We start from the raw sequence: 12,350 nt of genomic DNA on the forward strand, positions 1-12,350 counted from the left end.
AGCCTTCACAAGAGAAGACTGAGGGGGGACCTGGTGACTGTCTATAAACTCACTAGGGGGGACCAGAAGGGTTTAGGAGAGACCTTGTTTCCCCTAGCACCCCCTGGCATAACAAGGAATAACGGCGATAAGTTGTTGGAGAGTAGGTTTAGATTAGACATCCGTAAGAACTACTTCACAGTCAGGGTGACTAGGATCTGGAACCAACTTCCAAGGGAAGTGGTGCTGGCTCCTACCCTGGGGGTCTTTAAGAAGAGGCTTGATGCCTACCTGGCTGGAGTCATTTGAGCCCAGTTTCTTCTCCTGCCCAGGCAGGATGTCGCATTTGAAGATCTACAAGGTCCCTTCCGACCCTACTTCTATGATTCTATGACTGCAGAAGATGGAAAATTAATGTTTTATTCTTCTTTTGAGGCTGAGGACCCTACATAATTAAGGAGGAATAAAAAAATTAAACGTTTTTTGTCACATAAATAACCAGATCTGACTCTGAGTCACACAGAGTAAGTTTCTGTTCTGAAAAGTGACTGTGAAAATTGTGTGCTGGTTATTAACAAATTTCTGATTTTTAATTTTTTAAACTTAGAAGAAACTTGATTTATAACATGCATCTTGCTAGAACAGCTGTCTTTTTGTCTAAAGGAACTTGTTTGAGACATTAAAGACAAAATCAGAAACTAATCTTTTCATAGGTCCCATAAAAACAAAATACTCTATGTTCCTTGTTACCCTAAATATCTTTTTTAGTAACTGCATTAAGGTAATCAAAAATGGTTGTATGCAGACAAAAAAAGTGTTGATATAATTCAATACAGTGAATGTTAAAGCTGCTGCATTGTTCAAAATAACCCAGCCTTCATATCCATCCAATGCAACAAACAAAAGGCAAGAGAGGAAAAGAAAATCAATAGTTTCTAAGTGGGAAAGGATAAAAGCAATAGATAGGATTATTTTCAAGTTTTTAAGAGGACATTACAAATGGGCACAAGACAGGATACACACTAGCATGGAGCATTAGGTTAATAATATTTGACTTAAATATTTAGTAAAGATTATTGGAGCATAGGATACTGAAACTATAATACTGAGGCACTGCTAAGAGACTAACACAAACTACAAAACTAATAAAGAATAAAATATACATTATATATGTAAAAATATATAACGTTATAATTATGGACTCTATATTAGAACAAACATGCAGCCTAAATGTCAGGATGCATACTGCAAATCACTCCATAGATATTAACAAGCTGTCTAGCCTTGCCCAGAGAATATTTGGTGGAGTTACTGGGTTCCTGCACCTCTCACATACAGGAGTACAGCAAAGCAAAGTACGGAATACTAGGTGCAAATCTCTTGCATGATATCCCCAAATACTCTGGCCAGTGAACTGTACTAGTTTTAGTGGGCGAGGGTGCTCTATGTCCTTAAGAAGGGACCAGGATATGATTCCAGGTAATCAACAAAAAAACCCAAACCATGAATAGCAGTGGGTAAACATTTCCATCAAACATTGCTGCGAGAGTTTTCAACCAAACAAAAAGGTTTGTATATCTGCTTTTGTCAAAAAAAAAATTCTAATTGGAAAAAAAAACATTTTTGACTGAAGGCCAAATATTTTTTCCATTATTAGCTTAAATTTGTCATTTATGTGGTTACCCACAATTGCAAAATCCCAAGGAAAAAAGTATAGGTATTTGACTACTACATTCTCTGATGAAACATTGCTTAGATTATTTTTTTTCAAGGTTTTTTTATTGTCCACTATGTTTTTACTTAAGAAACGGTGAGAGAGATTATAAATTGAGTAACGTCCAAAATCAGATTGCAAAACAAGGAGTAGTGGGTAACACTGGGAATGTTTTGGCTGAGCAGGGTTGGATATTCACAGATTACTATGACAGTCTGTAGGGACTCATTTACCTTTTATTAAAGTGAAGTAATGCTATGAATTGTAAATATAAATAAAGTCAGCAAGTATATTTCCAATGAATCACTCTACAGCAGATGTACCCATCTGATACAGAGCACCTCATGCTTTTTGTCAGTGGATCAAAAATGTTTTAATGTGGAGGTTAAGTAGCATCCTATTTTACTTAAAGAAAGACATGTAAAGAGTTCCCCCCAGCCATTCTGCCTGAAAATTCAATCTGGTATCTGGAAGTCAAGATCTGTTTTTATGCTGGATGCACCATTAGCAAGAGATTGTATAACTGCTACTTTGTTAATGTTCTGGATATTTATGTCAAAATAGAATCTAGCTTGATCTTCAGTCACTGCGTTGAGACTACAGGAGTAACAGATGTGAAAGGCAATTGTAACTTTTTTTTTCTCTGACATAAGCAGATATGGATAAACACACAGATCTTTTGATGCATATTTTCCATAGCTACTTTTCAGATCATAATAATACGTCTTTTTGTAGACATTCTTCAAACATCAAGGCTTCTCAGTCCATGTAGGTTTTAGAATTAATCAAAAGTGTAGTGAATGCTTATTAGAAATCTCCTGTCCCTAGGAGATAAGACAAATGCTTCACAGATTCTTTGTTGGATAAAATTCTCTGAGACAAATTCCCTGCTGGCCACTGACTTCAGAAGAGTGTCCCTTGCTTACTCTAACAGTGAAGTTGGCCTTATAATGTTTGTTTCTAAAATTAAATGCAAACTAATGATACTTTTAAAAACTATTCTAAGTGTCAAAGTCATCTTAAATGGTGTGTCAGTTTTTCTTTAAATATATTATGCATGTTACTTAACCTCAATGCTACATGTTGCTGCCTGCCACTCCCACATGCTTTTTTCTTCTCATATTGTGTGTCAGACATTAATTTACATCATACTCCTGGGAGGCAAGGTGGATGCTTTATTTACGTATTTCCTGTTAAATTGTAGGAGAAAGGTTGCAGTGAAATTTTACTGTTTCAGTTTGTCAGGTATTGAACTGTACTGCAAATCTGAAAAATCTTTTAAAACCAATCAGCTGAATCTGCCTAACATTTGCTTGCCTGCTCTTTTGCTCTGTCAGCCCTGGTACAAGTTGTGAATGCTTGTGGTCTGATTTTCATGGATGTTGAGCACATGTAACAGGGGTGAGAAAAATATGGCTCACAGGCTGTATCCAGTCCTCCAGTTGATCTTATCCAGCCCGCCAGCTACCACTGAGAGCCTGAGGAGTGGGGCTGGGCCCCAGGCTGCTCGCTCTGCTGCAGCTGAGGCCAGACTGACAGTGCACAGACTCCTGTGCTCCCTCCTGCATCCAGTCCCTCCACCCATCCACCTTCCTGTTGGTGCTGCAGCTGCGCAGTCCTGGCACCACAGCCGCTGGCTGCTGGCCCACACAGGGTGCAAGGCAGGTGTCAAGTAGCCACCACACCTGCCCATCATGATAAACCACTGCCACCACAGTCCCACTAGGAGGTGAGTTTATGCCGGCTGTGGGGGAGTGACTGAAGATCAAGCTGCAGGGGCTGGCTGTCACCAGGAGCCTCCCTCCTCAGGCTCCTGGTAGCAGCCAACAGGCCAGATAGGATCAATTGGCATCTCCCTGTCCCGCCCTCAACAGTTCACCAAAACTTGTTAAGTGGCCTTCCAACCAAATAATTGCCCACCCCTGACAGACTCAGTTAAGCTAACTGAAAATTTGAGTGCACAATGAGCTTAGAAAGTAGCCTATTAGTTTCATAGTTTCATAGTCTAGGGTCAGGAGGGACCTGAACATATCATCTAGCCTGACCCCCTGCCACAGGGAGGAATGAATGCTGGGTTCACAAGACCCCAGACAGGTGATCATCCAACCTCCTCTTGAATTTGCCCAAGGTAGAGGCGAGGACCACTTCCCTGGGAAGTTGATTTCAGATTTTGGCGACCCTAACTGTAAAATACTGCCTTCTGATCTCTAACCTAAAGCTATTCTCCATCAGCTTATTACCATTGTTCCTCGTCACCCCAGGTAGTGCTGGGGAGAAAAGGGCTCTACCTATTTGCTGTTGATCTCCCCTGATGAGTTTGTAGGCAGCCACCAGGTCCCCCCTCAGCCTCCTCTTGCTGAGGCTGAACAGGTACAGGTCCCTCAGTCTCTCCTCATAGGGGCTGTCCTGCTGCCCTCTCACCAAACGGGTGGCCCTCTGAACCCTCTCCAGGCTGGCCACATCCTTTTTAAAGTGCGGTGCCCAGTACTGGATGCAGTACTCCAATTGCGGCCTAACCAGTGTCGCATAGAGGGTGGAGTATCACCTCTCTGGACCAGCTTGAGATGCATCTTTGGATGCATGACAAGGTATGGCTGGCCTTGCTGGCTGTGGTCTGGCATTGGCGGCTCATGTTCATCTTGGAGTCAATAATGACTCCAAGATCCCGTTCTGCCTCTGTGCTTCCAAGAGGGGAACTCCCCAGCCTGTATGTATGCTGTGGATTCCTTCTCCCAAGGTGCAGCACCCTGCATTTATCTACCTTGAATCCCATCCTAGTCTCATCTGCCCACTTCTGTAGTCTGTCTAAATCTGTTTGCAGCCTCTCTCTCCCTTCAAATGGGTCCACCTCGCCCCACATCTTAGTGTCATCAGAAAATTTGGACAGCGTGCTTTCCACCCCCTCGTCCAAGTCACTGATGAAGATGTTAAACAGTGCAGGCCCGAGGACCAAGCCCTGGGGTACCCCACTGCTCACATCTCGCCAGGTTGAGTACAACCCGTACACCACTACTCTCTGGGTGCACCCCATCAGCCAATTTTTTTACCCATCCAACCGTGTAGGCATCAATGCCACAGTCACTTAATTTATTGATGACGATGGGGTGAGAGACAGTGTCAAAGGCCTTCTTAAAGTCTAGAAAGACTACGTCCATGGTGACACCATCATCCAAGGATTTAGTTACCTGGTCATAAAAGGCAATCAGGTTGCTCAGGCGGGACCTGCCTTTGATGAACCCATGCTGATTGCCCCTGAGCACTATCTCCCCTGCTGGCCCCCCACAGATGCACTTCTTGATGATTCTCTCCATGATCTTCCCCAGCGCCGAGGTGAGGCTTACAGGCCTATCGTTACTTGGGTCCTCCCCCCTCCCTTTATTGAAAATTGGGACTACATTAGCCAGTTTCTAATCCCCCAGCACCTGGCCAGAAGACCACGAATGCTCATATAGTCAGGCCAAGGGCTCTGCGATGACCCCTACCAGCTCCCTCAACACCCTTGGGTGGAGGGCATCTGGACCTGCAGATTTAAAAATGTCTAGCCCTTCCAGAAGAACCCTAACTACATCTGCACTGACTGAAGGCCTGACAGAGCTATCCCTGAGACTGTCCCTACCACTGGTAGGTGGGATGTCCCGGTCCCTGTTCAAGAAAACAGAGGCAAAGAAACTGTTAAAAATATCAGCTTTCTTTTCTGGCGTAGCCACAAGATTACCATTTGCATCTTGCAGGGGCCCTACATTGCCTGGTGCCCTCTTCTTGCTACCAATGTACTTGAAAAAGGACTTTTTGTTGTCCTTAATCCTGGTCGCTAGCCTGGTTCCATCTCTGCCTTGGCCTTCCTAATAGCCCTCCTACACTCACGGGCCAATGAGGAATACTCCTCCTTGGTGATAGCTCCTCCCTTCCACTGGTTGTGTGCCCCCCCTTTTAGTCCTCAGGCATTGCCGAATGCCCTTGCTGAGCCAAGGGGGTTTCTGAGCACTCTTACCCCCCTTGCTTCTCTCTGTTATCCTTTGGACCTGGAGGATCGCCCCTTAAGGTACGACCATCCCTTGTGGACTCCCATCTCCTCTACCTTCTGGGCCCTCAGTGCCTCCCCCACTAGTCTCCTAAGCTCTTTGAAGTTGGCCCTTCTGAAGTCAAGGGCTTTAGCCTTGGTGTAAGCCCTTGACACCCTGCGTTGGATAGTGAATGATCGCTACTGCCCAGGTGGTCAAAGACCTGCAGTCCCCTCACCAGGTCATCCCCCGTGGCCAGGACCAGGTCCAGCAAGGTGTTACCCCTAGTAGGGCTGTGCACTTCCTGGATAAGGTAAAGGTCCTGTAATAGAGCCAGGAACCTACACGAGCAGTCAGACCTGGCTGTCTGCTCCTCCCAGCAAATGTCTGGGTAGTTTAGGTCACCCATGACAGTAACATCCCTTGACCTAACTGCCTCCATAAGCTGACTGGAGAAGTCCTGGTCCAGCTCTTCTGGAGATCAGCAGGTTTAGAAGTCTTTGAAGAACAGAGCCGTTAGATAACATTTGTCTAAAGCCTGGATGTCAAATACATCAGGCCCCAGGGATCATGTGAGTAGTGTAGAACCAGTCTGCAGGATGGATGAATAGCATGGGGCTGGTCCACAGACCAGCCCTGTGCGCCAGATTGTGTGCACAGGACCTATCTGGTCTGAGTATTTCATGCTGTCCACAAGTGGCAAGCCCCAGGTGCTGTGCACACACCAGATCCAGCCACGTACCTTACATGGTGTGTGTACCTGGGCTGCTAAGTGTGCAGTGCATATGTGCCAGATTTGGTCCCGAGTGATGCATGCAGCCTGCAAGGGCTGGTTCAGTGCACACAACATATGGTGTGCAGGCCTATTCTAAGACCTCTGAGCAGCCCTGCGGGCCAGATGATAGGGATTCATGGGCTGGATTGTTGACAGCTCTGATCTAAAGGATCAGTGCGCCCAGTTTTACCTTAAGAACATTGTTGCAACTCCCATAATTTGATCATGGCTCTTGTGATATTTGTTGATTTTTTTTCTTGTGAACCTTGTGAATTTTTTTTAAATTGTTGTAAGTTTCCATTTCTTACAGTTTCAGAGAAATGCTGGGAAATGTGAACCATTAAGACTGTGACATCAGAAAGCAAATAACAAAACCAAGAAGTGTTTATTTAAAGATCTTATTATTTTTAAGTTATTTTGTGGTTTTGGAGAGTAGACCCAGGAGTTTTGGAAGCTGTAACTAGCCACACTGCAACAATAAACAAATGTCAACATTCAGAGCTAGAAAGAGAAAACAAAGTGATAGAGATGCTCATAACACTTTTTTCATTCCATTTCAATAGAAAGGGACTTTTGCTTTAAGTTTACCTATGGATGTCACACCTAAGATATCTGTAAATTAAAAAAGATAAAAAAATCGTTTTTCAATTTGTTGACTTTACACAATGCTGTGAAATATAATTTTCATGGTTTCCTCTGTCTATGTAGGTCTTTAACACAAGGAAGAGAAGAAACTATAGAAAACTTGGGAATTCAGGGGTAGATAGAATACTTTAAAATATTTTAAAATTAGTCAATAAAAGATGACCATACCCTTTTTGTCAATTGTGCATTGAATTACAGAGTCCTGGGAATAAAATAAGTTTGATATCATAGCCAATCCATGTTATGCATATCTTCTGTTCTGCAGAATTTGGCACCCATAACCCAAGTGTCCTACAAGACATGAGTGCAAGTTTCTTATATTTTTCCATTTAACATGTAGTTTGATTGTAAAGAGTGACTTATTTACATGACATCATGGGTTCTATGTCTTGTTTCAATTATTTACATATCAGATGATTACTGCATGAAATTTTCTGCCCTAATTGCTAGCCGTGTAAACAGTCTTGATTTAAGAGAACTAAACTTTTTTGTTTTCAATTCACATCATCAGCACTAATAAGTAATCTGCAGTGCAAATTATGTCCTAAACTACACCTGCATGTCATCATTTTCTTATATTCTATTGCTGGTGTGGAGGAAACACAGGTAGAACCAACTGAAACCCAAGTCTAAATTGCTGAAGAAAACTAAGTTAAGGCAGGAGTAGTCAACCTGTGGCACAAGTAACACATAACAGATCAGGGAGGGGATAGGCAGCACAGTAGCAGATAGGGTAGAAGGCAGAGCAGGAAATGAGGAAGGAGCACAGAGTAGGGAACAGAAAGCAGATTAGCAGACTGGGCAGAGGAAGGGGGTCAGCGTGGCACTTGGGAAGGGTGCAAGGTTACTTTGTGGCACTCCTGTAAAAAAAAAAAAAAAAATGTTGGTTCTTATTGAGCTAAGGGGTCTCCTTCAACTATTTTGGCTGTACGCTGTTAATTGAATATAAGAAGTGAAAACGGTGACACACACAAGGGAGATTTGATTCCAAATAAGCCCAAAGAGATTCATACTTTAAAAGAATAGAACCTATTTTGAAAACTGACTATGCAAAAATGACATTCTGGGTACATAACTCCCCATGAGATAAAGGAGGGTGGCTGTTTTACCACAAGTCAGCTGTTGTATGGTGATTGCTTATTGTGCATGTTTTTACCCCACGGTAAATTAAATCTAACCCACAAGAGCTTCACCCCTGTGGATGTAGGTTAGCTTTTGTCTACTGCAGGATAAAAGTGAGCACATGGACAGTTACCACAGAGCAGTTGACAAGTGGCAAAGCCCTAGCCTTTCATTGCCTCACAGCCAGTTTCCGTATTCAGACTTGCTTTCTGTGTGCATTCAAAATCAGATTTGTTAATGTTGCAATGATAAAAATAATTCAGCGTTTACTTGAATGTAAGATTAAGCTACCTGACCCCCTCAGATTTATTTTCTCTGCTGGAGCAGTGGGAAGGGGACAAGTTCCAGGTAAACTTCCCACAATTAGATTCTATACCTGGAAAATTACAACAAATTTTTCCTATATAGGATCTAATAAATGGGGTGGGCGTGGGTCATTTTATATTTGAGTAAATATGGGTAACTTTTTTAATTGTCATTTTTGTGAACCAAAAGCTTAGTATAGCTGAGAGCGCAAAAGCTGGCTTTTATTCTTTCATGTGCAAATCGCTTTTCAGCTTGCAAAGGCCATTTGGTTATGCAGTATTGTTAATGGCAATGAGTTGTATAATAAAGGACTCAACTTTTAAACAAAGAGACTACACAAATGTAAAGAGGATACCATTTAGTTGGACCAAGCCTTTATTATAGGTAGGAAAGGAAGAATCATGCTTGATTATTTAGAAGCTAATCTGACTTTATAAGGCTAGCACCCAATAAAAAAATCTGATATACAAATTGAGGCACAATATATAAAAGGTATAGGTGCAGATTGACTTAAGTATGCACATGTTGCCATCTGACTGCCACATAATTACATACTAGTTAACTCTGTTGCCTTCATCTCTAGTCTTTTCATATCAAAATCTTAATACTTATAAATACCAATATTTTCAATATTTAAACTGAATATTGGAAGATACTGTAGAACAGAATGGGTAGAGAAAATCAATGGTTCACAGACAGTTAGATTACTGGAACTATGAGACTGTACCATCTCTTCAGAAGGAACAAAGGACATGCATTTGAAGTAAAAAGTGCTCACAGAGCTAAAAGAAAGGAAAATGCAGTAAGCAACATTTTATTGCAGGATAGCCACTTTACCACTGAAGTTGCTTTTTTGGCAGATGTAAAGGACTAAACCCAGAAAGACATGCTGAGAAAAGTGCTTATAAGAGGACATCCCTGCAGTTAGTAGGGTTAATAGAAGCTAGATTGATATGAAGGAAGATGCTAGTTTTAAATTAATAGCGTATCAGAAGTAAAGTCAGTAAGTTTGGTATTAACTTACATAGGTGATATTAGGTATATATAAGCTTTCTGTAATTTGTTTGTTCTGCTTGCTTTTTCTAATTCTTTTGGAAGACTTTGTAATGCTAAGCAAATGTCAGACTGACCCCCACCCACCTCTGATAGACATTGCTGCACTCAGCAGTGGGCATTTGGCTATGGTGTACTGGTTCCTAGTATAGTAAAAGCCCTGTTTTTGGGCATGAGTGGGGAATGGGGGGTGCTGGTAATCTAAAAATGTCAGTTACCTGAGGCACAGGGGTTTCTGGGGGTGGGGAGATGGCAGTGGCCACATGCGGAGTGGGCGGCGGCAGGCAGGTGGCAGTCACATGCAGAGCAGTGGCAGCACCAGGTGGTGGGTGACAGCGGTGGCTGCTGCATGTGAGCTTCCCTTCCCTCCTGCCAGAAATGCCAGTTAATAGAAATGCCAGTTAGTAAAATGCCGGATAACAGGACTTTTACTATACTTAGAAACCTCTCAGGTAACTGCTCAAACTGACTGACAGATTTGGGATAAAAAAGAAATCCGTCCCTCTGGTCAGACTGATGAAGATCTGGTGTTTTTTACAACTTTTTTGCTTTCCTCTGTAGAACAAGACATGCTTAGAACATATTCCTCTCTCAGGATCATCAGAATACCACAAGTTAATTTAACAAATTATCTGCCATTGCAGTGATCAAGTCCCTTCTTACCCCATGTACCCTTCTTACCTGGTGTTCTTTACCTGTTGCAAAATGCAATTATGCAACACACACACAGTGCAGATATTAAGACACAAATCTCAGGCACCCTCTAAATACTTTCAACTCATTGCAAAACAGCATCTGTACACGACGAATTCTGAGCAGGTCTGCAGGACAAGTGAAATGGGATTTAGAGATAGAAAGTGCTTGTCTAACATTACAGGGCAGGGATGCTTTTCTCCTGATTCCTACATGACCCTTCCAGCTGTAAGGAAAAAATAGGAAGGCACTGTTTTGGTAAATATCACCAGTAAATACCTTGCAGTTTTCACTTTGCATTTGCACATAGGTACTTTCCTCAATGTTTTGTTGAACACATCAGGGATGTTAACTCCAATGTTAGGGTTGCCTGCAGAAGCACAAATGCAGCTACTAGCCTGGCTTCATCATGATCAAACAATCCCACCCCCAGCCATACACTGTGAATTAGATACATACTCTCATGGTATCTGGCACCATACTATGTCCCCAGTAATAAACAAAATATTGAGTAGCAAACTATCATGCAACCCACTAGATACCAACCCCTTCCATGCCAGTGAACAGGGGAGGAAAGCTGAAAAAGGACTTACCACCTCCAGGGTCTCCCAAGACTATAAAGAGGTACTGGAGGTAGCAGTCCAAAACTACAGAGTGAGGGGGAAAAAACAAAACCTTTTGTCATTGCTGCTATGGGAACTGAATATGAACAATGATTGCCTGTTACTTTTCTCACTTTAAAGAGTTGGCACCAGCAATGTCCTCACCTTCAAGGGCACTAGTGTTAGTCTCTGAATAATGCATAGTGAACTTGAGAATATAGTAGGTGAGGGAGGAAGAGATGTTCTGAGAAGCTGTGGAGAAATAGAGGGAGTTCCTGAGAAGGGTGGAAAGGAGAGGGAATGGGCTGGGAGGGCAAAGAAGCATTCATTGCAAGATCTGGCAGAATAGCAGTTCAGTTTGAGCCAATGGCTATCAAAGAGGACAATGATGGAGTAGATTGAAGCTATTAAACAGAAGAGGAGTTATATGGATGTGAAGATGCAGAAGCAGGTAATAGACCTTATGAACAGGCCAATGTTACCATTGGAAAGTATGCTCCAAACTCACCATCTGCCCTCTATAGCTTTTCCTATTGGAAGCAGGTGTTCAATAATAGAGCTCCCCCTTCAAGCTACAACTGTTTCCAACCCAGTGGGGAAAAGCAGCTTCAAGTGGGGCCTGACCTCCTTTGATCCTTGAACCCAAATACTATTTTTCCCTAAGGGAACTCATATTACTGTAGTGCCTCTGTAGCTCTATCCAGGACAGTGACATTTGTCATTCTAAATTCTTTTAGTCATGTAAGGTCTGAAGTTTGATCCTCTTCCACCAGGCTGTGTTTACTTCCTAAACCCCAAGATCCCCAAGCAGTCCCAAAAGAAAAGGCAATTCTCACTGTGATTTAGAGCCTCCCCCTCCAAATTCTGAAGTGAAACGTAACATTTCTTTTAATACCCGCCCTCCCCAGTTTAAACAACTCAAAATATTTTAGACATTTCCAGTTGTTTGTGCTCTTTCCCTATTCATTTTGATTGGGTTTTAAGGACAATAGTGTAATGAAAGAGCTTTTTTTCAGCGATATGGAAGATTTTATTTTTCCCCCCCATCAGCCAAGCAACTGCTGTTTGTACAACAGGCCCTGTATATAGCCAGTGAACCTAGCCCCGCACCTTGGCACTCAAATCATGCAATAAGACCTACAAGATGCACAATGTTAAAAATTCATGAAAAGGCATGTTTCCAGATCCATCACACAAAATACCCCAGACTGACAAGTAGCATTCTAGCGAAGTATTCATAAAGACACACAAATTATACAAACCAACATTTGCTACCCATAAATCCATGCCCTATCCCCAAAATAGGTGCAAAAAGTCTGGATGGTGTGCTATTGGTAACTGTCTGCCAGATCATACCTTAACCTAACTGGCTACTCCTATGGACCTGCAAGTCTCTGAACTTCTGCCTCCCAGCTACTCGCAAGGCTCTCTTCTTTGCTCTCACTTGTGTAGAACAGTTA

The 12,350-nt window shown here is 42.5% G+C and overlaps 2 long non-coding RNA genes across 2 annotated transcripts in view; both read left to right on the forward strand.

Annotated features, from left to right (window-relative positions):
- Positions 1–2,972, forward strand: part of LOC109291821 — a 5,216-nt gene extending 2,244 nt beyond the window's left edge. The window contains exon 2 of the long non-coding RNA XR_002095960.1: positions 383–2,972. This is a non-coding gene — a long non-coding RNA (uncharacterized LOC109291821). The remainder of the gene's footprint in view (positions 1–382) is intronic.
- Positions 1–11,816, forward strand: part of LOC109291820 — a 17,616-nt gene extending 5,800 nt beyond the window's left edge. The window contains exon 3 of the long non-coding RNA XR_002095959.1: positions 10,157–11,816. This is a non-coding gene — a long non-coding RNA (uncharacterized LOC109291820). The remainder of the gene's footprint in view (positions 1–10,156) is intronic.
- Positions 11,817–12,350: the final 534 nt, after the last annotated feature.

Source organism: Gavialis gangeticus, unplaced genomic scaffold, assembly GCF_001723915.1.
Source record: "Gavialis gangeticus isolate Ggan-Ray unplaced genomic scaffold, GavGan_comp1, whole genome shotgun sequence".
Taxonomy (NCBI): Eukaryota; Metazoa; Chordata; order Crocodylia; family Gavialidae; genus Gavialis; species Gavialis gangeticus.